General features: G+C 29.7%; 1 long non-coding RNA gene across 1 annotated transcript; it reads left to right on the plus strand.

Annotated features, from left to right (window-relative positions):
- The first annotated feature begins 10,614 nt into the window (after nucleotides 1-10,614).
- On the plus strand, nucleotides 10,615-10,982 carry LOC128197329 (uncharacterized). Its single transcript, XR_008249721.1, has 2 exons — nucleotides 10,615-10,702; nucleotides 10,783-10,982. It is a non-coding gene; the product is annotated as an uncharacterized LOC128197329 (long non-coding RNA).
- Nucleotides 10,983-13,215: the final 2,233 nt, after the last annotated feature.

Below are 13,215 nucleotides of genomic sequence, written 5' to 3' on the forward strand. Positions count from 1 at the left end.
GAATGTCTGAAATATGTCAAGTTGTGAATTGAAAGAATGAATGCATTTTTAAGGGGGAAAGTTTTTGTGAACGGTGTGTTTCTTAAGGTATGCATTGAAGTAGGGACACATAATAGAAGTTATCTTGGAACTCTACTAATCATTCATACTCATATAAAGAATGATGGATGAGTGGTGAGATTAGCATGAGGTCCTTGTCCAATGAAAATTGTAGTTTTTATGACAAAAAAGATTAACATTATCAAGTGGAAGATTGTCAATCACAAGTGTGTGATTTCCAAGTTGTCCATGCATTTTATCCAAATGATTTAGCCTAGAAGAGTCATTATTGATGTGGTTTGTATTACTTAGTCTGTCAATACTACATGTTAATTTATATATAATAATTTTTTTTTTATATTAGTTTACCCTTTCTTTCTTTGTTGGTTTGTTTTGTGTTTGTGTTTTTCTTGTAATGATCACCTTATTAGTGTTAGTATTTTAAGAAATAAGTTTTGAATTTTCCTCTAAAAGATGATGTAGCATTTCTAAGTCATGGGATGATATTAGATCGTTTTAGGTATATTTTTTAAATAGAACCATAATTTAGAAACTTGAGGTGTACATATCTTTCATATATATATATATATATATATATATATATATATATATATATATATATATATATATATATATATATATATATATATATATATATATATATATATATATATATATATATATATATATATATATATATATATATATATATATATATATATATATATATATATATATATATATATATATATATATATATATATATATATATATATATATATATATATATATATATATATATATATATATATATATATATATATATACTTTCTATTTTTTCTTTCTTCTAATTGTTTGGCTTATCATGAGATTCATTCTCATCTTCAAGATAATTTTCCTTTATCACAATCTTAGTACAATTATATTCAAATGATATATGTCAATTAAATATTTTTATGTCTCATTGAATATTTTTACTCCTTTTTTAATGTTTTTATTTATTGTGTATTTTTTCACATTAGAATGTTTAATTTTCAATTGAAGTGTTTGATAACCTAAACCTTTCATTTACTAGGTAATATAAAAAAGTTATCATCTTTATTCTCTTATTATTAATTTTTCTTTTATTTGAAGAACTATTTTTGTTTTGATGAAATAATTTTCGTTATCTCTCAAGCGTTCGACAAAGTTTTCTTAGATTTCTAATTTATTGTTCATTTATCGTATTCTTAATTATATATTTGTTTTTTCGTGTGATTTAATTCAATGGTCAATCAAATTGTTTCAAAGATACACATTTTATATTTTTTAATATTTTTACTTTTTTATTTTTATCATGTAAAATACTATTTTAATATTTTTTTTATGTAATTATCTTTATTTTCTAACTTATTATCATAAGTTTAATTTAATTTTATCACTATAATTATAAAAATAAATTTTATTTTCTATAATACAATAATTTAATGTAACTACAATGAATTTTTTTTTATCATCCTCCAACATATATTGAAGTTCAAGTGATGAAAAATCTATGTTAAATTTCACTTACTGTTAGTTTAAATTGTTTTATGTGATTTTGATCAAGTGGTATATTATAATATTTATTAATGTAAAAAACAATATTTTATTAGAATTTAAAAAATATAAGTAGAGAGACATTGAATATATTTTTAAATTTGAATATTTGTTTTTCTTTTATATTTTTTACAAATATTTTTAAATTTTATCAACTAGGTTTCACTTTGCAAATTTAATAAATATTTTTTTACTCTAATCTAAAATGTATACAATTATAATTTTTTACTAAATATTTGATATTAAATAAATAAGAATACCCTTTTTATATTGAATATCTGATAATATTATGTTTTCTTTGTCGTAATTTTTATTATTTTATAAAAAACTAATTAATTGATATTAAAATAGTAAGAAAGCGAGGTATGAGTACGAGTATATGCCTGTTATCCGATAGAGATGAATATGAGACAAAATTTTGATACCCGTTAGGTTTGGGTACGAGGATGAGGATACTTCTTTTTTTCTTTGGAGATGGGTATGGAATTACAAAACTCATCATCGTCTCGCCTCATTGTCATCTCTAAGGCTTTGTTTACTTGAATGGATTTGGGGGAAAGTTATTGAAGAGATTTGAGAGGATTTGAAGGTAAATTTTTTTTTTGTTTATTTGAGTAGATTTAGAGGCAAAAGAGAGTGAATTTGGAAGTAATTTTTTTAAATCTGTGATATCAATCAAATCTTTCACTAATTCTCACAAACTTTACTTCGAAATCCACTCTCACATACCTCGAAATCCACTCAAATAAACAACAAAAAATTTACCTTCAAATCCCCTCAATCACTCTCCCTAAATCCATTCAAGTGAACAAAGCATAAGAGAAACATAGTAAGAAAGAGTAAAGAGAATATAGAAAATTACATAAAAGTGATTTTTATCTACAAGAAAAATGTGAGTTACCTACCGATATTTACATACGAATTTTACCTACAAATTTTTGAAAGTGATTACATATGAATTTTTTTGTGGGTAACAAGAAAACGTTTCCTACTAATTTTTCGTATGTAAAATCTGTATGCATATTTGGTGTGTTTGGGTGAGAAAATTTTCGAAGGACAGGATGTTTAGATAGTGATACAAGATCCGTATGTAAGTAGAAAAGAATATATCTACTAATTTTACATACAGATTTAAAAATAATTAAATATTTAAGATGAAAATCAAGAGTTATTTCTGTTGTAGCAAAGAAAGCCTTGCTTCTTCCTTCATTCTTTGTGTTGTAGTAAAGAAACCCTAACTGTTTCTAGTTCATCGTATCAGGTCCCTCATCATCGTCGTACCTCCCTCGATTGTCCAAAGTCACCATCGGCAACATCGCTCAATGTCGTAGTGTCGTCCACAAGAATGAATGTTGCAAACCATCTCTATTAATGTTTGTGTTATTGTAGTTAATGCTCCTAAGAGCATTATTTTGTCTTTTAGAGTTATTTAAGATTAGGGTTTTTTGTTTTCTGTTAGGGACTTTAATTTTTTCTTGTTAACTTTCTTGTTCTTACCGAAACCCTATATATACAGGGTTCCAGTATATTGTAAAAGGTAAGAGAAGTGATACTCAGTTCAACAGTTTTATTCTATCAATCAAAGTAATAATAAAAGTGTTTTTCTTACCTCTGTCACCGCGCTCCTTCTTCCCTACAACTGGACTCTTGCTTCTGCTCACCCATCGCTGCTACAAGTGCCGCTGGAGTTCCATGGCGGGTTCTCCCTTTTCTTCTTTCTCTCTCTCGCAAGCAGCACAAGCTGGACTCCACCAACTCTCTGATGCAAGGAAGCTTCTAGTGGAGTTTTCGTTTTAGGCCCTTGGACCTGAGCGCTTTGGGCTTCAGTTATTGGGCTTCTATTTTTAATATGGTACCAGAGCAGGTCCTGTACCTGTTCTGCCCCTGTTTCTGCTATGCTTAAATCTTTCTTATTTTTCTTAGTGATAATCTTTTCTTGTCTTTCTTGCTGTTATGGAAAATATGGACCAATCCAACAACCCTTCTAGCCCTTTTTTATCTCCATCCAGGAGAGAATCCAGGCACCTCCCTTATTTCTCAGATTCTTAATGAATCCAACTACACATCTTGGAGCAGAAATATGAGAAGAGCCCTCCTTTCCAAGAACAAGCTAAAATTCATAGATGGAGGGATCAAGAAACCTCCAAGAGATGACCCCCTTTTTTATTCTTGGGAAAGAAGCAACATGATGGTATTGTCTTGGATCATCAAGACTCTTTCTGCCCAAATAGCAGAAAGTGTTATATATGTGGAAGATGCTCAAGAACTATGGGAAGAAATAAAAGAAAGGTTCTCTAAAGGAGACTACTTTAAATTTTCAGATTTTCTCCAAGAAATCCACTCTATTAAACAAGGAGAAAGGAGTGTAAGTCAGTATTTTACTGATCTAAAGATCTTGTGGGAAGAACTGGAATTTCTCAGACCTATCCCAAGTTGTAGCTGCAAGATTCCCTGCAGTTGTGAATTGTCTAAAATTTCTCATGAGTACAAAGAAATGGAACACGTTATTTGTTTCCTAAAGGGCCTAAATGATTGTTATAATACTGTGAGGACACAAATATTATTGATGGAGCCTCTACCTAACATCAACCGTGTATTTTCTCTCATTATGCAGCAAGAAAGACAGGAAAAACATGACTCTGGCCTCACCAATCAAAGTGATATTAAGGTTCTTGCCAATACCACTAAAAAACAGAATCTGTGGAGGAGTGACCAGAATTGGAAAGGTCATGGACGTGGATCTGCATCTCGCAGCCAGGGAAGAGGGAGAGGAAGAAACCCAAATATGGGAAACAATGTTCCCATTGCCATATGATGAACCATACAGTTGATGAATGTTATTCTAAACATGGATATCCACCATGGTACAAGAAAAATGACAATAATAGTCAGAGTAATATGGGACAAAGTGAATGGGGTTCTGCCAATGCTTGCTCTACATCTATTGTCTCATAGATCAATCAACAAAATCCTACTCAGAATCCTACTCAGAGTTCTGTTCAGAGTTCTTTCACTCCAGAACAGATGCAAAAATTATTACAAATGCTTGAAAAGGTGGATAGTCCTTCTCACAATGTCAACCAAATACACAAAGATACTGCAGATAACAAACAAGGTATGTTCTCATGGATTATCGGTACAGGGGCCACTGATCATGTGACCCATGACAAGAATCAATTCATAACATTCAATAAAATCAAGCCAATATCTGTTAGAATGCCAAACAATTCCATTGTTACTGCACATTATGCAGGGACTGTACAATTTTCCAATGAATTGATAATCTTTAATGTTTTATATATACCTGAATTTACTTTCAATCTCATATCTGTCCAAAGTCTAACTAGAGATATAAATTGCACACTAACTTTTTCCTCTAAGATGTGTCAAATTCAGGACAGCTCTACATTGAGGATGATTGGATGTGCTAATGTGTACAAGGGGCTTTACTACCTGCAATCTTTTGGAATGAACCAGACACCCAGTTTTGTTTTCTCATATGAGCATGTAAATATAAATCTGTGGCACTATAGGCCAGGCCATCCTGGACACAAAACTGTTGAAAGAATATGCAAGATTTTTCCTTATGTTCAAACTACTTATGATAATGCTTGTGACATTTGCCATTATGCTAAATAACACAGATTGCCATTTCCTAAGAATAATTCTATGTCTGCTAATTGCTTTGATTTAATACACTGTGATATATGGGGTCCTATTTCCATCCCATCTATCCATGGGCATAGATACTTTCTCACTATTGTTGATGATTGCAGTAGGCATACTTGGGCTTTTCTCATGCATAATAAGAGTCAAACTAGGGAACTTCTACAAGCTTTTATCATAAAGATTAAGACCCAATTTAATAAAACTGTCAAAATCGTTAGAACTGACAATGGCCCTGAATTCAACTGTTCCAGCATATATGATTCATATGGGATTGAACATCAAAGAAGTTGTGTTGAAACTCCACAACAAAATTCTGTTGTGGAACGTAAGCACCAACACATATTAAATGTTACCCGTAGTTTGATTTTTCAGTCTAACATTCCCTATGCTTATTGGTCTTATGCCTTGTCTCATAGTATATTTTTTATAAATAGACTTCCCTCTTTTGTTATTAAAAATAAAACCCCCTATGATATATTACATGGTAATTCTCCTACTTATCTTGACCTAAAGGTTTTTGGTTGCTTGTGTTTTGCTTCTACTTTGGAAAGTAATAGAAATAAACTTGACTCTAGAGCTAGAAAGGGTATATTTCTGGGCTACAAAAATGGTGTTAAAGGATATATTGTTCTTGATATTAATACTAGGGAAATCTTCATTAGTAGAAATGTTATCTTTTATGAAGACATTTTTCCCTATAAGAGTGAGCAAAGTAATAAAGATAACAACAATGACAGTGAAGACAAGATGTTTTTCCTTGATAATTTACCCTATAGCCGTAGAAGGGACTTGGTTGAGGATAGAGGAAACAGTGAAAGGCCAGCTGAGAGCACTAGTACCACTGCTGAAGGAAATAATCTAATAGAAGAGGCACAAGAAATGAATCAGAGAAGATCTAGCAGAACAAGGAAGACCCCTGAATACTTAAAGGATTACATACATCAAACTGATCAGCTCTCATCTGCATCCTTGTGTGTCAAAAATGGTTTGAAAACTCCTTATCCTCTCACTAATTTTTTTATCTTATGAGTCTTTGTCCAAGAAACATTTAAGGTACACTCTTTCCATGACTGCTGACAAAGAACCCAACTCCTATGAGGAGGCTAGGGACAGTCCTGAATGGGCTGATGCTATGCGAAAAGAAATCAAGGCACTACAAGACAATTCTACCTGGTTTTTGACTCAACTTCCCCCTGGAAAGAAACCCATTGGATGTAGATGAGTTTACAAAGTAAAGCACAAAGCTGATGGTACTGTAGAAAGGTATAAAGTCCGGCTGGTAGCCAAGGGCTACACCCAACAGGAGGGGATAGACTACTTGGATACTTTTTCCCCTGTTGCAAAACTTACTTCTGTTAGGCTGTTACTTACTCTTGCTGCCTCAAGAAATTGGTTTTTACATCAACTTGATGTAGACAATGCTTTCTTGCATGGAGATTTAAAAGAAGATGTTTACATGGATCTTCCACCTGGATTAGACACTAACACTAAGGGACAAGTCTGTAAATTGACTAAATCTTTATACGGGCTGAAACAGGCTAGTAGACAATGGTTTGAAAAGTTATCTACCTTTCTTGTTTCTGCTAACTATGTTCAATCTAAATCTGATCACTCTCTTTTTGTCAAGAAAACCTCCACAGATTTCACAGCTTTACTTGTATATGTAGATGACATTGTCCTAACAGGAAATTCAATGAATGAGATCACTCACATAAAGGCCCTCTTACATCGACAGTTCCAGATAAAAGATCTAGGAGAACTCAAGTACTTTCTGGGATTTGAGGTTGCTAGATCTAAAAAGGGGATACATCTCTACCAAAGAAAGTATGCCCTTGACATCCTTGAAGAAACAGGAATGTTGGGAAGCAAACCATGCTCTACACCCTTTTTGAGCAACACAAACTCATTATATAAAACAGAGAATTATATGGATAATCCCAATGCCTATCGCAGATTAATAGGGAAGCTTTTCTATTTGACTAATACTAGGCCTGACTTGTGTTTTACTGTTAACTTATTAAGTCAGTTTATGCAGGAGCCTACAAATTATCACTATCAAGCCTTGCAACATATTCTAAGATATGTCAAATCCAGCCCTTCAGAAGGACTCTTCTTTGCAGCTGACTCTGACATACAAATTAAAGGGTTCAGTGATTCGGATTGGGCCACTTGCCCTAACACAAGAAGGTCAACTACTGGTTATTGTGTTTTCCTAGGATCCTCATTGGTTTCATGGAGGTCAAAGAAACAAAGTACTGTATCAAGATCATCTACTGAGGTAGAGTATCGTGCTCTTGCTGCCACTGTTTGTGAGATGTAGTGGCTTCACTACCTCCTACAAGACCTTCAAATTCAGCCCACTGCTACTGCTATTCTCTACTGTGACAGCAACTCCGCCAGACACATTGCCCACAACCAGAGTTTCCATGAGCGAACCAAGCACATTGAGCTGGACTGCCACATGGTTCGTGAGAAGATTCAAGCCAAATTTCTACGCCTTCTTCCCATTTGATCAGAAGAGCAGCTAGCTGATGTGTTCACCAAATTCCCTCACCGAACGCATTTCAAATCTATCATTCCCAAGCTTGGATTAGTGAACATCCATTATCCAGCTTGAGGGGAGAGTATTAATGTTTCTGTTATTGTAGTTAATGCTCCTAAGAGCATTATTTTGTCTTTTAGAGTTATTTAAGATTAGGGTTTTCTGTTTTCTGTTAGGGACTTTAATTTTTTCTTGTTAACTTTCTTGTTCTTACCGAAACCCTATATATACAGGGTTCCAGTATATTGTAAAAGGTAAGAGAAGTGATACTCAGTTCAACAATTTTATTCTATCAATCAAAGTAATAATAAAAGTATTTTTCTTACCTCTGTCACCGCGCTTCTTCTTCCCTACAACTGGACTCTTGCTTCTGCTCACCCATCGCTGCTACAAGTGCCGCTGGAGTTCCATGGCGGGTTCTCCCTTTTCTTCTTTCTCTCTCTCGCAAGTAGCACAAGCTGGACTCCACCAACTCTCTGATGCAAGGAAGCTTCTAGTGGAGTTTTCGTTTTAGGCCCTTGGACCTGAGCGCTTTGGGCCTCAATTATTGGGCTTCTATTTTTAATAATCTCTCTTCTCACTTCTTCTAACCCGTGAAACATCGCTTCTCCACCGTATCATCACGAGTTGAGTATTGGGAATATGAGTTACTCTCTTTTTCTTCATTTAGGACTTCATAGTTGTCTCAAGTAATTTGTGAGAGTAGAAAGTTAAATTTGAGAGCCTTTGTATATGAATATTATTATATGTCAAAATTATTTCTTAATGAGTATTTCTTAGATATAATTATTTGTTGTAGAACGTGTATTTTAATCAATGTTCAAGTTCCATAATTATTTTAAGAAACAAGTTATTTCATCGAAACTGATAATCATATAGATTTATATGTAAATAATTATATATGAATTTTTTTCGTAAATAATTATATTCAGATTTATTCGTAATAATTATATACAAATTTTTTCATGAATAATTTTGTAAGTAATTTTACACTAAATTTAACTTAAAATGTAAAATATAAATAATTTTATAGATAAATAAATATTAATAATGTAGATAACAGTTTTAAATTAATATAATTCACTTATAATAAAATATTTCAAATGTGTATTAAGAAATTTTTCTTGACATGTTGTTTAATTGAATATCGATATTCATTCATAACAATCTTAAATACAATAAACATGATTTTTTCAAAACATAATAACTTCACTTAAAATATATTATTTATATAAACAAGTAATTTTGACTTTTTGAAATAAAAATCATGCTATAAAACATTTAATGAAGTAAATTTAAATGTTTTTATTTTATTATATAAAATATTAATTTGATATTCATATATTATAAGTAGAATATATTATTTAATAAATTAAATTTAAAAAATTTATCAGCTAATAGAAATTAAAAAAATATTATTAAAGAATAATTATTAATGTTATTATCATTTATTATTATTTATTACAAATTTTTTTGCTATTATTTATTATATTTATGTATATTATTTATTAATATTTATATTTATAATGATTTATTGTTATTTACATTTTTATATTTGTTGTCATTTATTATTCTTTATATTATATATATATATAATTATATATATATATATATAATTATATATATATATATATATTAAAGTTAATTATGATATCTTCAAAAAATATTATAATTTTTTTAACTATAAAAAGATATAAATATTTTCATTATCATACCAAAAAAGGTATAAAATTTATCGTATTTAACTTTTAAAATTATCATATGATAAATGGCAAATGAATGAAATTCATCAGTATTTGAAACTTGTTTATTTATTTGAAACAGATGATTTAATTGTTCCATTGGTTTCAACCTCTAGATCAGGTTGATACAATATATTTCATTTTTAATCATGATAGAAGTTCAATGATAATAACATTGAAATACATATATTTATATACTCATTGATAATCATTAATTACTACCACCTTCATTTGTAGTAATTACAGTAATATGGACTATAAGTGTCTCTTCCATTTCAATTAACTATCTAAAGTTCAATGGTCAAGATTATACATCAAATATATATTTTTCAAAAATAAGCTTTTAATTTTTTTTGTATTAAATTAAACTATTTTTTTCTTTATGACAAAACATCTATTTCATAATTATAGTTCTTGATGATTGAAAAACATTTTTCTACATCATTACTTTCTTTACAAATAAGAACATGTAATAAAAATGAAACACAACCAAAGTTATCCTTGCTTTTGCATGACAAAAGTTAAAGTAAGATCATATAATATTGTGTAGTAAATATATATATATATATATATATATATATATATATATATATATATATATATATATTTGAAATAATTATAAATAAATATATATATATATATATAAGTAAATAATTTTATAAGAATTATTTTTTATTATTAAATATTAAATTTAAAAAATATCCATCACGGGTCCAAAGACTAGTTTAAACGAAGAAGAAATACTGTAATACATAAATTATGTATCTTTATCTAGTTATTTATCTTAATACCTATTATAAAATATTTTAATTAGTAGAGTAATTATAATAATCCCGAATGTTAAAGCAAAGGGTGTAAACAATTAAAACTTTATAAATAATCTTGAAAGCTCCAACCTCGACTTTAACGTCGTCTACTAGAAATTCAAAACACTTTATTTTTTCCATATTGTAACTATTGTTATCACTATTATTTTATTATTAATTTCATTATAAATAATCCTGAGAGACACAACTCTGAAACGTGAAAAATCATTCTAAAAATCCCTTTAAGCACAGAGAAACAGCAATGGCAAAAGCTTCAGTGTTGTTTCCATGCATGATGGTTTTATGTCTCGTAATATTTGCAACAGGTATGTTCCACTCTCTTCTTTGATATATTTATCTATATTTCTTTAACTTATGATTTGACGAAGATGAACAAATTTTGTAGGTATTGTGGATGGTTGTAACTACCCTTGTCATGGGCCAAATGCTTGTGGTAATCTGCACTGTGATCTTAAAGGTTGCGTAAAGAAATGCGTCAACTCTTGCTGCCTTTGTGATTGCAGTGGAAATGAAAAACCTCAAATAAACATGTAATAGTCTTTGTTGTGGAATTTATCAGTAATAAGAGAAGTTGAAGTAATAATATGTTCATTCTTCTTCATCAATTGCATTTCATTTACCTCTTTCTCAAATTCCATCAAACTAAATCTGACATATTATATGTCAGATTATTTTTAGGATCAGTTATAATATTTATTTATTATTTTATTTAATTGTTGACGTTGTGAAAATACAATTTTTTATTTTGTTTTTATGTATATAATGAAAATTGGTCAGTCAAACATAGCACACAACTTTCATTAAATTTAGAGATATTATGCATATTAAATTAAATTTTAGAGATATCGATCGTCCATATTAAATTAAATTTAGAGATATCATGCATATTAAATTTAGAGTATTGACTGTTGAATAATTTAAAACAGTATTAAATGTTGAAACTTTAGAATTTAATCCTTTAATTATACATAACTTCTTTAACTGTGTTTTTTTAAGTATACATAATATATACAAATAGTTTGAATGAATTATGTTTTTCCGTTATTTATAATATGAAAATGTAACGTTCTTTTCATTCAGTAATATAGTCTAATTTTTAATTTAACTATTATTTAAAAAATAACTAAATTATAATTAAATGATGACAAAAGAGAACAAAAAAAATTTCAAATTACCGATGGAAATATATTCGTCAATAAATTTGAATTATTGACAAATTTTATCAACGGATTTAGAAATTTTTTACCGATAAAATCATTACTGATGGAAAAATCTATTGATAATGTATATTTCATTTATCGATAGATATTTTTATCGATAAAATTCGTCAATAATGCATCTGTCAGTAAAAATGTGAGAATTTTTTCGAAATTTTTTTAGTAGTCGACAAATTTTTCTGTCGATAATGCATATTTCACTTACTGATGGATTTTTTCGTCGGTAAGAGTAAAAATTTTCCTACCAACTTTTTTACTTATCAATGGAAAAATTTGTCGATAAAATCCGTTGGTAAATGAAATATAAATTACCGACAAAAAATTCATCGGTAAATACGTCGGTAAACATTTTTCTTCTCTTTCCGCGATACAGGGTTATTTATTCTCTTTCTTTGCACATCTTCTTCATTTTGTTCAAGGCAACAACTTCCTTCTTCTCTTACAAATCACCAACCAACAAAAATCAATAACGCACTTCATCCCAAAACACGACGCACCATCGCGAGCACCGTCGCCATTGTTTCGCCAGTCGTTGTGACGCTTCGCACTCAAGCGTTGCCAGATTTGAACGTGCATCCACATCGTGGGTTTCTTCAAAGGAGAAGATTTTGCGATCCCCACCGCTATGAGAACACCCTCGAATAGAGATCTTCATATTGTTGAGGTATCGGTCTGAAGCCAACCTCTCCTCCTTGCAAACCACCCAAAACAGAGGGAAGAAGGAGTGGCACCTCCCTTTCTCGCATAGAAAGCCAAAGAAATAGAAGAGAAAGGGAGAGGATAAGGGTTTCGTACTGAATCGAACCTTCAACTTAAAAGAGAAAGAATGCCCTTTGCACGAGTAGGACCCCAAATGTTGGGGTTTATGATTCGAGAAAAAGAAACAAGGATCTGGACCTTGGATAACAATAAAAGAAAGAAGAAGAGGAAGAGCGAAAAATAAGATGAACCAGATAACTTTTTACCGACGAAATTTCCGATGAATTCTTTTGTCAATAATTATCATCGCATTCTTCCATTAATAATTACTGACAGATTTCTCTATCGATAGTTACCAACGGATCAAAAAAATCCATCGATAAAATTTATAGACAACGTTTATCAATCGATATTTGATTATTAGTAAGTAATCGATAATTTTAATTTACAGACGAATTTATAATATTAAATTTTTTAATCATATATATATATATATATATTATAATTTAGATCTTTGAAATACTTACATAAAATTTTATTTATTTACTATTATTCTGTTTACAAATATTCTTTCTGATTTATATTGTAGGATGGAAACTATTAATTAAAGGATTGATAGGTATGTTAGGAGTATATAGGAAGTTATCATTTGCTCATTTTCAATGAAAAGGTAGAAAAATTCGTCATTGAATATGTCACATTAAGTATTAATTATATTTGATTCCAATTTCTTATAGTAGGGACTGTTGTAATCATTTCCTAAAAAAAAATATTTGGGATATTTAACGCATCTATTTAATTAAAGTAAAATTTTCAAATTTTTTCATACATAAAAAAATAGAAAAGTAAAAAACAAATATGACATAAAATCATAGTATATCAAAATAAATAAGATACAATCT

This window comes from Vigna angularis, chromosome 6 (assembly GCF_016808095.1).
Source record: "Vigna angularis cultivar LongXiaoDou No.4 chromosome 6, ASM1680809v1, whole genome shotgun sequence".
In the NCBI taxonomy this organism is placed as follows: Eukaryota; Viridiplantae; Streptophyta; class Magnoliopsida; order Fabales; family Fabaceae; genus Vigna; species Vigna angularis.